Source organism: Apus apus, chromosome 2 (genome assembly GCF_020740795.1).
Source record: "Apus apus isolate bApuApu2 chromosome 2, bApuApu2.pri.cur, whole genome shotgun sequence".
In the NCBI taxonomy this organism is placed as follows: domain Eukaryota; kingdom Metazoa; phylum Chordata; class Aves; order Apodiformes; family Apodidae; genus Apus; species Apus apus.
In genome coordinates, this window is record NC_067283.1 from 133,110,971 (window position 1) to 133,128,342 (window position 17,372).

The following is a 17,372-nucleotide window of genomic DNA, read 5'->3' on the forward strand; positions in this document are numbered from 1 at the left end:
TTCAACTGCATTTGGACACATTAAGGATAAAAACTAACAATGTAAATTGATTGAATTGACAGTGGAATAATCTGCTAAGGGGCAGGAGGCATTTCAGGGTCACTCAGTGCATCTAAGTGTTTTTTAGCCTGCCTAGGTGGAATAATCTTTCCACTGCGATGAGTTTTCACATTTATAAAACTTGCAGTTATTTTTATCTCGTATTTTAAGAAATTCTGTCTCAGGTTAATTTCTGCAAGCATAAAAAGCTACTAAGCTGCAACAAAACTTAAGGTGATACAGAGACCTGATTCTACCCCCGACCTTGTTGTGGGTTCTCAGTTACACAGAGGGTAACTGGATTAGGTGGTAAGAACATATTGAAAAGAAACCTTCTTTAGAAATCCTTTCACACAAGATGACACCCCCAGCCTAAGTAGTGTTCTGGCAGAAAGCAAGAGCTCATTTTCTTCAGATGTTCTGAGGCAGAACACTAATGAGTTCAAGGGCTTAAAGATCTTCAACCTTGACCTTTCTCTTGACCTTTCTTAGGTAGTTGTTTTTGCTGATGAAAAGTAGATGTGGCCAGCTCTATTACAGCTGTGAGTTGCTTGCTAGCAGTTCATTTTAGCTTCTGGCTAGACTTAGTATTTAGGTTTTTCTCTCTAAAAGCTGTTACCTATATGCAAATTTAAACATAGTCGGTGTTGTAGCAAGAATTGAGGCTTTTTAAGCTGCTTTTTATGGAGCCTGGTGTTGCTGTTGAGCACTTCTGACTTATGAGCTTGTAATGGGTTTGCACAACATTGGCAGTCTAGCAGTGAAGGAAGGGACTTGTTGGTCTGCTTTAAATAGCACTCGCTTCCTTCTGGTACCTATTTGCTCCAATCCAGGCCTCTGCTCTCTCTCTGGAATGACAGCTCCAAAATGAGCTGGGACACCTGCTTCTGTATACGTGAATACATAGGTAGGGTCATTTCCTTCCCCACCTGGCTTGCTTCATACTGGCATTGCTTCCAAGGTATCGCCCTGGAAGATAAGGTGAATAAACTGAGGGCTGAGCCTGCCTCTCCTGTCTGACAGGGATGTGGGATGTGTATGTGTGTGCTGGGTTAAGGAAGACAACAGAGCTAATTGCTATGCTCAGAAGATGAACACTCTGTTGACATTGTTTGGGAGGAAAGACCCAGCCTTTCAGTCTATCCTGAGCATGCAAAGTGCTGTGGAGCTTACTGCCAGATGCAGAAGGAAAGGCAAGCGGCTTCAGAGAGAATGGTCCCCTTAGAGGTCCTGCAGTCTGCTCTGTGGCTTTTCTTCTGAAGCTAAAGTTAGTATTTAAAAAAACCCAAAACAACCACTCTGTAATAGTGTAACTCATTGTGTGCAAATGACCTGACTTGTATGCTACATAACTTGGTATTTTGAGTAGAGATATCTTAATGGCTTGAAGGGCCAACCTGGATTTTATAAAAGTGAGTTGTGTAATGTTTTTAACAGCACTGAAAAAATAGTGTATGAGAGGGGGGATGCATTAACAAGCCTATTTTAAGTATAGTTGTCTTTTGACATGAGGTCTCTGGAAGCAAAGTTACCCTCTGTGGGGGACTTGCATCCTAGTGTTTGTAGTGCATGTAATGAAAGGGGTTTATTACCTCCTTTAATGGAGGCTAAATGTGTTAGGTCCAAGAAGAACTCTGCTTTTTGTGAATAAGCCCATTTTACTTGTTGCAGGAATACTTAACATGATTCAAACAAGTGCAGTGCAGTTTCCCTCATGCCTAAAACAAAGCAGTCCCCGTGTACTGTATAGTGGAGGGTGGTGGCTTCAGGCTTACAGGTGGTGACAGCCAGTCTTCAGCAGTGGATGAGTACAGTGCTAATGTGGTTCCTGTCACCCTTTGTTCCAAGAGACAGGAATGATTTGGGAAGGAGAAACAGTTACTGCTGTTGCTGGCCAGCATGTACAAATCAATGCTGAAAAGTGTAATGCATGATCCTTCATGGCTGCAAATTCCAGAAGCTCCTTTGCTGTGGTGACAGGTAACTTCCCTCCATGCCATCCCAAAACCACGCATGGGGAAGGAGCCATGCTCCAGCTGAAACACCCCATGTCTGTCTGCTCTGCAACGGGTTGCCCAGTGCTATTGACTGCTCTACAGCAACTCTTAAGAAATGCTGGGATCTCTTCTGCTGCCTGGTTGTGCTTCTGCAAGCCCCACCTGAGTGGGCTGGGTAGCTCAGAGCTGGTGAGGGGGTGCGGGGCAGATCACCCTCGGGTACAGATGGGTTTGGGTGAAGTTTGCAATTGGTGAGTAGAGCAAGTACAGAGACTGCAGTCTGCTGGTAGCCACAAGCCTCAGCTTGTTTCATGTGTGTCGCCTGGCGTTGGTCGGGTAGGTGGGGCTCGGCAGCAAATACCTGGCACTGAAGCTGCTGCCTGAGAAGCTTTGTCTGCAGTTTCTGTCTTGGATCCGGTGCTCTTTGGCTGTGCCTGTGTTAAGAGGCTGTTTCGGTTGTCAGAAGGGCGTTGGTGGTGCATCTAGTTGTCCTCCCGCTTGTGCAAGCGTCAGTGCCTGGTGTGCAAGTGATGAGTTGCCTGAGGCAGCTTCTGCTCCTGCTGGTTTTGTGGCTGGTGGTTTTTGTTACAGCATGCAGTGGCAACATGAGCAGGGTTAAAAAGGGAGCCTGTTGGTTTACAGAATGTATACAACGTGGTTGCCTGCAGAAGCAAGGGACCAGCAGTGTCCCTCAATGTCCCTTCTGCTCCTCTGCCCTGTGGGCTGTTGAACCAGTGACATAAGGGCCAGGACTGACCTGACTCCTTGGCTGTAGAAAAATCTGTGAGCCTTTCACTCCATCTTCCTGTCCTTCTGTAAAGTGGAAGAAGAAGGAACGTGGTGCCTGTCTGCTTCCTGTGTGAAGTCACAGGATGGCTGAGGCTGGCAGGGTCTCTGGAGGGCTTGTGGTCCAGCCCCCTGCCCAAGCAGGGCCACCTAGAGCTGGTCGCTCAGGAACATGTCAGGGACTTTTGAGTATTTCCAAGGATGGAGACTCCACAGCCTCCCAGTGTAACCTGTGCCAGTGCTTGGTCACACAGTGAAAAAGTGTTTCCTGAAGTTCAGAGGGAAGTTCCTGTGTTTGGGTTTGTGCACATTGCCTCTGGTCCTGTCACTGGGCCCTACTGGAAAGAACCTGGGTCCATCCTCTTTGCACCTTCCCTTCAGGTATTTACACACGTTGATGAGGTTCCCCTTGAGCATATTCTTCTCCAGGATGAACATTCCCAGCTCTTTCAGCCTTGCCTTGTAGGAGAGATGCTCCAGTCCCCTCATCATCCTTGTGGCCCTTCATTGCATTCTCTCCAGTAAGTCCATGTCTCTCTTGTACTGGGGAGCCCAGAACTGGACCCAGTACTCCAGGTGTGGTCTCGCCAGTGCTGAGTATAGAAGGATCACCTCCCTCCACCAGCTGGCAATATTTCCCCTCATGCAGCTGGGAATACTGTTAGCCTTTTTGTTGCAAGGGCAGATTTCTGCCTCATGTAAGTTGGATCATAAAGTGCTGCATCAATAAAAGCTTAGTAACTTGATTCTTTGAGTTTTGTTACACTCCCTGCCCGTGTTGTCATGCCCCCTCTCATTCTAAATAAAAGAGAGAAATTTTTATGGTTTTGGAAAAATACAGGAAGATATTCTAAAAGTTGCTGGTATTTTCTTCAATGTGTACCCAGGTTTTTCAAGCAAGGATGTTTCCCTTCTCCTTGTTGCCATCCCTTTGGTCTGCCATGCATTCTCATGCATGCTGTGCTTCTTTCTAGGTGGGAGAACTATTATCCAACCTCTTAAATACTTATCTGTTTCCTAGCAGAAGTGCTTGCATCTGTTTGATTTGCCAGCATAGTGTGAGGATTTGATTTGCTTCAGCCTGGAGTTCACAGGCCAAACATCTTGGTGTAGCCTGCTGCCTCTGGGATGGTTGTGTCCCAGGTGATACATGGCCCACCATGCTCCACCTGTGGGTCTGCATAGGACTAAAATAGTATGTTGTGGGGTTAGTAACATGGCAGCTTATGGTAGTGGGAAGAGGACTTTCCTCCCCTGAATGTGTCCACCATAATGCCCAAAGCAGTTTAGTGCAGGCAGAGGAATATTCTGCCTGGTGAGTAACCATAACCCTCCCAGCATGGCTTGCAACACTGCCGCACTTCCAGAAGCTGGGAGATGTGCACTCAGAGCAAAGAGCCACCAAGCAGCCTGGGCTGGCACTTGCCCTGGCACTGAGCACCCTGAGCCTGCCCCAGAGGAGCAGCATGTCCTGGTGCAGGCATTGCTGAGCTTGCAGGGCGGGAGGCTGGTGTGCAGCTGGGGAGCAAGGAGCAGGTGCTTCTTCTGTGGGGCTGGAACACCTGTGCAAGGCAACACCCTGGCAGTGATGGAAGTGGCCCCATGGCACCGCTGAGGTAAGGGCTCCTGTGTTGCTTCACTTCTATAAATGCCTAGACCTGTTTTTTCTAACAAGTTTAGAAGAAAAAAGGACAGATAAAGGAGAAGGGGAGATGAGTCACAGAGAAACAAATGATTCAGCGCAATGCAAGAGAATCCCAGGACAGGGTTTGGAGCCACTGGTGTGCTCCTTTCCTCCTGGTTCCCTTTTTCCACTGTGTGCAATTCCCTCCCCTCATAAGCCAGAGATCTGATGACCAGGCCCAACCTGCCATTTCTTACAGAAGCAGCACCCTTGGCTATCTTGGTGTGGGGGGGTGAGGGGGGGATAGTGCTGGGGATCTGACTGCAAATCCTTCCCCCCAGTACCAGACCTGCTCACCAGAAGCACCATCAACCCTGCTGTGGCTCCAGGAAAGTTTCACCAGGCTCCTCTTTTCATTAGTCCTGCACTGGATGGGTTGCATGACCCATACTCTGGTGCTACCTGGACACTAAGAGCTGCATTTCTTGAGTATTGGGATGGGGGGGGAAGGCAGCATGTGTACAATTTAAAGTGAACTCCTGTTAGTGGCCAAGCAACTGGGGCTCTGTTTGTGCACAGAGAAGTCAGAGCAGAATTGCATACATGTTTTGTATGTGTGATGTATGTATGTGTGATGGCGTGGAGGTAGCAGAACCAAGGTTAAATAATGAAGTGACACTGCAGATGGAGTTTTCCTCTCCTACTTTGTGTGACTGCTTGTGCTGGGAGTTGCAGAGGCCATGGAGGGAAGGAGAGGGTTTCCCAGGCTGTGCTGGCTGCTGTTGGCTGTCAGGGCTTTTTTAGCAGGCAGACGTAAGGTGCAGTTTATACTCTGCAAAGCTCTAAATGGTCTAAATCCCCACTGCGTCAGAGCCCGCCTGCCCTCGGACGACTTCTGCCTGGCTCAGCCACCAGCTCGGCAGCAGCCCTGTCCCCAGGCTGAGCAGGGGCCATTCCCAGGGACCTGGCTGGGGTTGAGTGGAGCTTAGCTCACAAAGCACCATGCAACGCAGCCTTCGAGGATGCTCTTCAATGCCTTCAGAAACCTTCCCCAAATCGTTACCTCCTCTGCTCTACCGAGATTCATTCATTCTATCAGAGATGCCGTTGGTCTCCCTCTCCTCCCGGACAGGCTGCAGCCCCCACGCGTTGGCTTGGCACTGGCAATGACTTGAGCTGTGCTTAACAGATTTGGAAGGCAGCTTGTCTTAGGAACAACGTGGGGTAGCAGGGGCTACTGGAGCTGCTGTGGCCAGAGGCTGTGAAGTGGGGAGCGCCCTGGCAGCTGGGATACAGCCATTTCAGTCCTTTTCTTGCGCTGAGGTGGGGGCCGTGCTCTGCCTGTGCTTTGATGCGCTGCACCAAGGCCAGGGCATGCAAATTCTTGCAACTGTGAGGGAGGGCAGCTCTTCCAACCCAGGGAGCAACAACAGATAAGGGCACACTTCCATCTGATGTGAAAATGCCTCCCAAGGGGTTCACAGAGGAGCACCTGTGAAAGGAAACTGGCTTCTCTGTCCCTAGCGTTCTGCACTGTGAAGTGGAGAAGGGAAAGGTGACCAGCTTCTGCTCTTTGCCCTTAAGCTGAGGGCAAGAAGTTTAAAAAACTCCTTGAAAACTTCAGGTTTTAGGTGCTGCCCAGTTACTTTTGCAGCTCAATAGTAAGTCAAAACCCTTCAAGGGAATCTTTATTTGTGTGGGCCCAGCAGCAAACATAGCAATACTGCTGTGAACACAAATGCACAATTTACTTGAAACCCATGAATATGAGCCCCCACTTTGATAAAATGCTTGGGGGCAAGTGACTGTCAGTTGTTACCTGTCCCATGGGGAAATTGTTCCATACCTAGTGCTACCAGAGAAGGTGCTGAGCAGTTGGTGAGGCCCAGCTGTGTTACTCCACCAGAATAAGAGATGGAGGAACAGTCACAGCAGTCATTGACACTTGGAGGGCAACCAAAGCTGTGCTTAAGCAGTGCAGGGTTAATTTTAGGTTTTTCCTCTGTCTCTCAACTCTTCACAGCTGAGAAGCTTTAAGACTTTGTTCTTGTCTTGGATTTGCTGCTTGCAACAAAGTGCTGCTCTAAATTGACTGCTGCTGATCAGTCCTAATCATGTGCCATTCACAGGTTGAGTTTGCTCCTTCTTGTAAATAGAAGTTTCCTCACTTGGGTGAGACGGCTTATGAAGTAATTTTCCAGTGGTGCCAAAGTACTTTGCAGTGTGTGCTGGGTATCATTTTGCTTGGAAGGAAGACACTGATGAAGTTGTGACTTGTTGGATGTCAGGCTGAGGCTGGACACAAGCCTTCTCCACCATTTCCCATGCAGATGTTTTACACAAGGGACTGTGTCCCTCCTTAGGTGTAATGACCCCGGTGATGGGGTTTATCCCCTTTTCCAAGAGCCATTGCCTTGCCCTGCAGAAGGTGCTCCTTGGGAGCCCAAATGGTTTACATAAACAGGTGGACATTGGTCCTCCTGGGAACATCCTGTACTGGGGCTGGCACCTGCTTTTGCAGGATCCATAACCGGGATAAGGGGCATGACTCCTATTCCTTCTTTCCTTCCTCTGTTTTGTTGTAGCCACAGTGTCTCTAGAGTTTGTTGTTTAGTCTGAGTCTGTATGAATGCAGCCCTGCCACTGGGTGGGGAATGGCAGAAGAAATGGCACCCACCACCTTTTTTGGCCCAGGACAGCTTGGGCAGTCCATGCCAGCAGACCAGCAGAGCTAAAGAGCAAGCGCAGAAGAGGAGCCAGACTTCAGCAGGCATCTGGCTCTTCACCATCACATTACCATGGTATGCTGTGGAGCAGCTGCCTTGCCTGGCAGTACAAAAGTACAAAACTGGTAGTTGCTTATTTATCTGATGAGCTGAGGGAAGTGCTAAGCAAGCAATCTTTTCCCCTGCAGGCTGCATGTGTGGGTTTTTGTTTTTAAAAGGGAAAGAAGAAAGATTTGAAGATATTTGATCTGAAATCTAGCTCTGAGCTGGTAGAATATTTACTTAGTTGTATACACAGTTAGTTATTAAAAGCCTTATCATGGAAGCAAATCAGACAAGAGGCTCATGATTCAAACTCAGTATGCTCCTAGATGCAGGGAACATTACAGGGAGATAGTGCAGCGTGCAGAGAGACCTGCTCATTGCCATCATCTCACGCCCTGCTTGCCATGGAACAAAAGGCAACCGCAGAGCCACAGTGCACTCTGTGGCCTTTCTCCATTGAACCCTTCAGCCTCCCTGGTACCATGTAGTTGACATGTGCTGCCAGAGCCACCATTTGTAAGGTGAAGCTGTTGCCACATAGGACGAGAGAGATGTTGCTTGTGTTTCTGAAACACTGTACCTGTCCATATAAAGCGTTTTACAGATGTGCTGTGAGCAGGCAGCTGTGGGAGCCAGGAGAGATGGGTTTCTGGGGGCCCACCCTGCCAGGGTATTGCCTGCTGCCTGCTGCAAGCCAGCTTCATTTGTCAGCCTGTCCTATCACGAGGGTGACAGCAAGATCCCTATTCACTATCTCTAATTTCACAACATTTCCATAGGTTCCAAGGCTTCTACTCTCTTTTCCCTTTTTTTCCCCCTTTTCCCTTTTTCTTTTTATTATGTTAAAATGTGGTGGTCAGGTTCCAATGCTGTGCAGGCACATGTGCGTGCAGTGTATGACAGAAGACTTGCTTTCCTCAGAAAACACAAACTGGATGAGGAACGAAGAATGAGGAGAGCCCTTGGAGAAGAAAAACTGGAGACCAAATGTACAGACACTGCTGGCAGAGCTACATGCTCATTTTTAGGTAGAAACACAGTGCAGTGTTTTCCTAATCCAAAGCAAGGCTGGGTGCCTGTCTGGAGTTACCCCTGCAAGGGCAGCTGCTTCGCCAGGCTTCCCTCAGCGTGCTGGGCTGTGACTGTCACAGCTGGTCATTCCTTCCCAAGCAGGTTCTGCCTTTCTGTTTTGTCTGTTTCTGAAGCTCAACCTCCTCCATGTAACATGATGTACATAAAAATGTCAGGTTTCATTATGCAGTATGTGCCCTGGGAGGAAAACTGAAACAGAACCCAAAAAGCTTCCAATCTGAAGGAGAAAGTAGGAGTTACCTGTTCCTGAAACGTGGCTAGCAGAGGAGGTTGCAGGGATGAGGTCTCTCTACAGCAGAAAATCAGGATGGTGTGGTAGAAAATTCACAATGCTTTTTGTTTCTGTAGTCTTTCAGACTATAACACTCCTCACCCTTCAGCAGAGGGTCCACCCTAGCCTTGCCCTGTGCTGCTAACAGAGAAAATTGGACCTGCAACTGAGGAAGGGGGGAGATACCCATGTATAATTGACATGAAATTATCTGCGTCTTGGAGAAATAATCTGAGCCTGCATTAGTGTGTGATAAACCACCTTCACCTACTTCAAAACATACCAGTCATGTTTGTGGTTTGTTTTAGCATTTTCTTTTTTTTCTTGCTGCTTTTTTTTTTTTTTTTTATTAAGTAAAGACATGCCCTCTGATGATGTGGTGAAGAATGTAAGGAATCAAATTGCAATTTCTAACATCCAGGCCTGACTTAACCTCATCTTTAGGTGACTGATCACTGGATCAAGGGCAAGCTGGTGCCTGGCTAAATACCAAATAAAATTGCAGCATCCCTTTGAGAGTTCTCAGCCTGTTTTGCACAGCTGCTTGCCCAGGTTTTGAGTAGGGAGATACCGAGCAAGCTAACTACTTGAGGCCATGGAATGGCCATCCTTTTATGAGGCAAAGCTACATGTGTGTTGTAATGCCCCAGCAATCCTCTGTCTGGTTGCAATCTTCCTGAAGTCCAAAGGAGTACTGACTGAGTAAAACCAGCCTAGATCCAAAAAGGAACACCTTATTTCACAGACTTCTTCCAAGATGCTGGAGAGCTAGGAATTGGCACTGCTGCAAACATCAGCAGCTCTGTGACAGCCCCCAAGTGCTGTCCAATGGCTGTGGTGGCTCCTCATCCAACTGCAGGAGGGGATAAGTGGGCTTCCTGCTCTGGCCATGCAGCCGTGAGGCTCTTTTGATTTTGAGCCCATGGCTGAGCACCCACAAGATTCACCTCCACTGTGTGGGGGTGCATCATGAGCAGTGAGCAAAAGTGGATGTACCAGGACTTGCTTTTCTCTTATGACAGCCAGAAGCACTTGACATCAATGAGACTGTTCCTGTGGGAAAGGAGAGCCAGAGCGAACCTGAGGACCTCGTGATGCCTCCTGCTCCCAGTTGAACTGCTTTTCCCTCTGCCTGGCAGCTCAATATCCAGGCATGGAACACAGTTGGCTGCTGTGAGTGGAAGGGTAGGATAGGGATGCTCAAGGCAGGGGGTAGTGCTGCTGTGCTGTGACACAGTCAGACTCAAAGCAAACCCACTGCACCTTTCCATGAAGCTAATAGCAACCCCAGGGTATCACTGGCTCAGAGGCCACCACTGATCAGATCTTGATGAGGCCTTCACTGGGACCACCAAACCCAACTCTCTTTCTTTTCCAGTTAGCTATTAACTATTATTAACTGATGGTTTTAGCAGAAGCTTAGCATCTTTAGCCATGAGGAGGGACTTGGCAAACTCTCCCCTGGGGCTACGTGCCTGCTGTCCTTGCTGCACCAGGACAAACCCTTTTGTATTGCAGGGGCTCATAGGTGAGCTGTCCCTTGCTGTCGTTGTGAGCAGTTCCCCACTGGTCCCCAGGCAAATGTGTTCCCTTCCAGCATTTGGATGTGCTGGCAAGAGCAGAGTGGAAATCTCAGCCCTGGCTTCTTTTCCCAGCCTTGCTAATTCTCTAGCTAACAAGGCCCTCACCTGAAATCCTGGTGTGACCCAGCACAGCCCATGCAGCCTTCATAGCCCAAGTTTTCATGTAATTTCACCTGCCTTGCCACGGTGCTGCTGGACCAGTCCCCACCACAGGTCCTGTCTCAGTCGGAACCCCAGGAGCACAGGGCACCTGCATAACCTGAAATGGCTGTAAGCATGAAGTGTGAGCAAGGTCATGGTATAATTTGGTTTCCTAAGTCTGCACTGAGTTTTAGGGCAAGGCCTATGAACACATCCTTGGGTTCCAGGTGCTAGTTAATGCACCTGAGCTGTGTGGCTTTAGGTGGAACTGATGGGTAGATGTTTGTTCCACCCAGTTTTCCCCATATGAAACAGAAATACTGTTTATGGTGGTTAGGGCTGACTCATTACCAACCTGGCCTATTTGTAAAGTATCATCTGTCTAACCAAAAGCACATGCCAAGAGAAGTAGACATTCATGGCTTCTGTGCTGGGAAAGAGTCTGCAGCTATGGGACACCTGGAAAGGCAGCAATAAACCACCATTTATTAGCTGCTATGAAAACAGGTTATCCTGTCTGAATCCCGGCCAAATTACAAGCAGCATGATGAATTAGTGCCAGTTAATGTGCTCATCATAACTACTTCAAGGGAAATTACTAGGAATCACAAATGCACTATTCATGTAAATACTATTCATTTATTTTAACTTGCTGCAGGTGGGCAGACAGGAAGGGATGCAGGGAGTAAACAGTAATTAGCACTAATTGGCATGGCACGTGCTTCATGGAGCTCACATTCAGATGGACCTACAAATGCAGGGGACACTGCTAGAGATCAGGGAAGATTCCATGGTCTCAGCATGAAGGTGGTGGTAGTTTGAGGTATCACAGCTTTTGACCAGGCATGTGGGACACTGAGGCTGGCTGAAAGCCAGAGCTGCCAGGATGGTTGCAGTCTGCTACAAGGCCAGCCCGTGCCACCCTCCTCCAGGCACTTTGGGGTGAGGAGCTGCACGGTGTTGGTGCCAGCTCCCAGCCCCCACCCCATCACCATGGGGAAGAGGGATGGTGCTGAGCCCAGGTGGGCAGTGCCAGGTGGCACTGCTGTGAACAGTGGGCAGCACAGCCAGGCTATGGTGCATTTTCAACCCCCTGAACTTGCAATACTTGTGGGGCTGTGAGGCAAACATGTATCTTCAGTCTTATGTCTTTCATGGCTCTTAAAGAAAATCAGGTTGTTAAACTCATGACATGGGGAGCAGCAGCTGGCTGCAGCCTCCTGCCCCTCATTGGCATCTCCTGCCATGCCTTCCCCCCTCAGTGAGGGAAATAACGTCCCCCATTTTGGCCTGTATGGATGCTCAGGCCTCTCAGGGTCAACCTCACTTTGGACATGTCAAAGGCACATCTGTCTGATTTTACAGTAGTCTCTGAACACATAGACTTTCTTCCCCAATATTACCCCCTCCAAGCCATATCAGCACAAGAAAAATAAATCCCAAAGCTCTTTAAGAGAAACCCACCTATGGCAGCTTTGCTATATGGAGGCTTTGCAGAGCCTCTGACCAGGCTCTTTTATTATTTACGCTGGTGTTGTCTCACAATGGCAAAGGCAGGAGCTTTATAAAAGCTTCAGGGCAGCACAGGGCATGGGTGAGGGGCTTGCTGTTGGGGGCAAAGCTCAAAGGAACGTTTCTTGTTTGCCATGTCCTTACTTACCCAGAAAACGGGAATCTAGATGCACCCACCAGCGAACACCACCCTGCCAAACACCCATGGTTTATGCAAGCCATTGCAGAAGCTGTGATTGAAAGGTACCTCAGAAGGGTCTGAGGCTGGAGCCACAGAACCTCTGCTTTTTTTAAAGTCTTGAGAGGGGAAGCAAATAAAAGGAATTATAATTTTTCTTTTGCTACAGCCATTTCCTGAACGAAAAAAGAGCAGCACTCATGCCACTGAGCTGAACAGAGCAGCTGAAGCACCAAGGACTGGCTCAGTCAGTGCCTGTGAGGCTAAATTTGCTTCCAAACCAGGCAGTTTGTGTAAACATCTGGGTCCTGTTTCTGTGGTGTGTGAAGCTGGGGGCACTTGAAGGCAAGGGAGGGACATCTGGAAACCCTGCGATGTGCAAATAGCCTGGAAACACAGGGGTGTTTGCTCAGGTGTCTCATGCTAAACTTGCTGCTCTGAAAGGGGCATTGATGATCATTTCTGGCCAGAAGCAGGGCCTGATCCAGCCCAGTAGATGGCTTCCCCCAGTTCCACAGCACCTCATCCAGGGGTGGTTTTGGTCTGTCAGGCAGGCAGCATCTACCAGAGAAGGGCATGTGAGGCCCCACAGTGTCAGGGGCCATTTCACACTCACCTGCCTAGTTAAAAACAGCCTGTGAGACTAGGGGGTGTTTTTCAGCTGTCTGATGTTTCAGAACAGAGCTTAGGTTTTGATTAAATAAATAAATAAAAAAAGAACCCAAACAAAAAACCCCAACAATGATAATGGTGCTGTACAGGCAAGGGTATCATCACCTGCTGCTCCTGGTGTTTGTGGTGCCTTGGCACTCCTAGCAGAGGCACACAGGGTTTTCAAGGTCCAGGCTCTGGCTTTTATTTTCTCTTTTAGAGGGATACCTCCCATTTTTTATCACCTCCCATTTTTTATCACCTTTTCATTCGTCCCATCTTTTCCTTCAGCAGGGATGGGATCTCCATGCAGTGTAGAGCACCAAAGTCACAAAGATCTGTAGCTTCTTGGGGGGTTTGGGTTTTCTCATTCCTGCAGTACCTTAGGTTTCCTTCTGCAAGCTGAGTATTCCCAGCTGGAATCAGAAATAGCTCAAGCCTGTACTTAATTGATCCAGCCTGTTCCTAAAGATGCTGTTTCAGAAGTTGCCTCAATGTTAGTGTCTATGTAAGCAGTTGTGGGCAGAGCATGCCATGGGCATCCTGCTGTGTCCTAGAGGGACTTTATTCTCTGAGTGTCCCATTGCTTGAAGTGAGGTGTAGTTAGGACCCCTTTGTGCAGGCCATGGACTCACAGACAGGTCACTGTTTGGAGACAGCCACTGAGCCAATGACTGAGAGCAGGAGAGGTGCATGCACGAGGCAAGAGGAAGAGCTTCACTTCTGTCACCCCAGGGTGACATGAGGACATGGGAGAGAATTAGTGGACACTGACTGTAGGAAGCAAAAATGCATCCTCCCTAGTGTTTTTTCAAGGAAAATAGATGTCTGCAAATTGGAAATTGCAACACTTATAGGTACCTTTTTTAACCCTGTTTGACAGGTTGGAAAGAGCTTGTGCATTGCCCTTGTGCAAGCAACAAATGGAGGTAGCTCAAACATCCCAATGACTGGGACATGGGAGGGAAGCACCTCTGGATTTGAGCAACGTCCGAGTAAAGCATAACCCCATGTGCACTGGGGTAATGCTCTTTGTTCACAGTGATCTGAGCATAGAAATGGAGAGCCCTGCCCAGGAGAAGAGGAGGGATGTGTTGGCCAAGGGCCAAGAGACCTTACCATGGTGAGGATCTAACATGCACCAGCCAGTCCTCACCCAAGGGAACACAACTTCAGGGTTCTGCCTGCTCCTCGTGAACTGCTACCATGAACATGAAGCAGCTCCTCTTTTGGCCAGTGATCCTTGCATGGTGGTCATCTCCAAGGGCATTTATGCCACCCTTTGCTGTGCTGCATGCATTGCTGTCCCTTCTGGTTTCCTTTGCACAAATTTCTGCCCCATCCCATCCCTGGAAAGGCGGATGAGTCCTGCACTTCCTGTGCACACTTCAGCTCTTCTTCTTCTCTGCTATGTGCTACCTCCTCAAGCTTCTTCATCAGTTACGTTCAGTCTCCTGTCTACTGCTTGGCTGCTAGTCATGCTCTGTGCTCCTCAAAGTCACCTGACCTTATTGCAGCATCTCGTTTCCCCTCGCCAAGTGAAACGGGGTGAAACTTTCAGCAGTGAGGGCACAGCCACTGATAGATTATTTCTGTGTCAAATCAGCAGGCTCTTAACTGCCTTAATGCCTGTCTGCTCCCATGGGAAGAGAAAAGTTTCTGAGCTTCAGGTACTTTCACTGATCAAAGGAAACATCTGCCACTGATACATTTAGAAGCAATGGTTGTTAAACATGCAGTTAAACACTAATAATTTACAAGCAGGCAAAGACAATTAAAGTCTATTTGATTATTTATGCTTCTTTCTTGCCTCTGCAAAACAGTTCCTAAAAAGGCCTCTGTCAAATTGGAAAAATGGTGAGTATACGGTGAGTGAACGGACATCTCTGTGTACAGAAAGTATCTCTCACCTATCTCTATTTCTAAAGGTTAAACACTTTAAGGAGAACAACTCTCTTGGAAATGGTTCAGCCAGTCTGGGATCCAGTCATATCCATGATACTATTTCTATAATTTGAAAATGTGGTTTAAAGAATGAAAAGAGATGAAACCCCAGTAAGCCTTTCTCCTTCGCACCATGTGTTGCTACTCCAGAGTTTGCTTTAGATGGAATCTGGTGTGCATTTTCATACAGTAATAGTTCTATAAAATGACCAGTGCATTTAGGCATGGACACAGACTCTAAACCCTTCAGCCTTAATGTTTTGCATTTTAGTTGTGGGAAGTCCTGAACAAGAAATCACACATGCAAAATCTCCCCCAAAGAGCCAGCTGGGTTCAACCTGCCACCTGCCAGCATGGCTGAGGGCTCCCTGTAATGGGAGAGCTTCCTTCCCAATGAAGGAACATCTCTGCAGTCCTACACGTAGCAGCACATCTGTTGGCAGGGGACAGTGGGAAGGGCTGTGCCAGGTAGCGCCTTGTGTGTGCTGGGGATTGGTTGCCCAACAGCAAGGACCAGATTTGCAGCTGGCCAGTGATACTCTGGAAATCACAGTGGACCTGGGCAGCACAGGGCTTAGCAGAGGTGAGGCAGTGAGTAGATGTTATTTTTTGTTTTCCAAGCTCCCAGCCTTGGGAAAATAAGCAACAGGGAGGGATCCCACTTTGCAGCTACTCAGTCTCCAGCGAGTGTCCTGCTGCAGCACCTCTGCTCTGTGCTGCAGTACAGCTGGCCAGATGGCTCCTGAGGCATCATAACCGAGGGAGCTGTGGGTTTCATCCCAGGCTTTAGCTACATGCACTTTTAACTAACTAAAGAAACAAGTTTTTTAAAAAAATATTTTAAAATTTGTCGTTCACAACAAAACTTTCCAGTGCTCACCCCAGAGGATTTAAAACCTGCTGCCAAACTGCTTTTCTCACTTATTTTTTGTGACCTGTTGGAAAATGTAGGAAACGCACACTGAAAACCACTGGAACAGGCAGAGGTGGAGGCAGGCTTGAAAGACACCTGCTTCAGATATGAGCAGTTTTACGTGCACAGGGTTTCCCAAAAGGCTTCAATTGGTTCAAGTGTTTCCATTGAATTAATGCAATTAATGTAGAATAAAATATAATGTAATTCTACATTGCAGGTGAGCTCCTGAGTGCAGGTGACTACATTGCAGGTGACTCTTAAACTAGTTTTCTGAGGAGATTATCAAAGCCTGGATGACTGTTCTTAGTTCTGGTTTCCTAACTCTAGGCAGAGCTGAAAGGGATGATGCAAAATCATCCCTGCTGCTTTGACGTAGCCGTAACGCTCCAAACCAAGCAAAGGCACCAGCACTTCTTTCCCAGCACACGTTAAACCAGTCCCAGCAGGAAGCTGGCCTGGAGCCATCTTACCTTGCCTAGTTACAGGATGTTTTAATGCTCAGACACATGATCAGTTTAGGGGAACACATCAGCCAAATGCCTTCACATTGTCCTTAATCAGTGGCAAAGGAAGATTTTTCCCTGAGCATTTACACGTTGACACCATTTGACTCAGGTCTTATCCTGTTGCATTTCTGGGAACTGGTTTTGAGAGCAGAAGCCCCCCAGAAGCTATCGGTGGTGATGGCTGAGGGGAGATGTGTGTGCCAGCCCTGCTCACCCCATCAAGAAGTTACAACCATGAAAGTCACCGCAGCAGAACGATGGAGCTGTGTTGGCATCAGCAGCAGAGGAAAGCTGACAGACCAGGGGCTGCTGGGGCAGCGAGGAAACAAGAGTGTGCCAACACTTGGGAGCCTCAAAATCCTCATCTAGAGGGCGAGATCCTTGACTGTTACTTTCCATACTTTGAAAATGTTCTTCAAAAATAATCTTACACAAGGACCAGTCTTCTCTTTTCTGAAGGCTGGTGCAGTAAGCCTGTCATCCCGTGTGTCATCACAGAGACGACAGGGTTAAGTTTGTGCTGATGACAGCAGTGTTGTTTGCCAGATACAAGGCAGTTCTGCAAGGGCACAGTTCCCTACAGGTCCTACGCAGACAGAAGCATCTTAAAATCCATTTTCAAGTTGCAAAGCATGTAGAGAGGTTTGTTCCTTGGAGGTATCTCTCAAACTGAAGCAAAGCCGATGGATTTAACTCAAACAAACAGCGTTTGTGTTTGTGCTATTGGCTAAATTCAGATTTTAGCTACCCAAGGAAAATCTGGAAAAATCCTGTTGAAGGGCTCCGGATTTAAAGCAGTGCCTCTTGTGGGTGTGTGGCCTTGCCTCTGCTCCCTCAGGAAGGAATGCCTCCAGCGGGATGGGCCGGCTGCGGCAGGCATGGCCCTGGTTTACACGGCCTGACCCCAGATGAAGATCAGGCTCTTTGTGACTTTGGTGCATACGACATTTTTTTTTTCCATGGCGCAGCAGCAACTGCCTTGTGCTGTATTTTGAGCAGCCAGTTGAGAGGATTAGTGACGACAGGGGAGCGTTCCCCACCGCCACGCACGGGGATTTAGGTACGTAATTCCCCAGGAAGCTGCCTGGTAGACACAATACACTCGTTTTGCATCAGTCCCTACTGCTTTGCGCAGCTGCTGTCCCTGAAAAGCAGCACTTGGCTCTGCCCAGAGCCACTTCAGCCCACGGGGCAAGCAGGGCCAGACTGCAGCCATGCCTCTGAGCTCTTGGTGCAGATGTGATGGGGGTGAGGATGCTGAACCCCTCTTTGAACCTCCCCCTCTCCAGCTGCAGTTGCCCTGAGAGCCGAGCTGGCCCTGCAGGGAGAAGAAACCCCTTGCAAGAAAACTGCTGCACTCC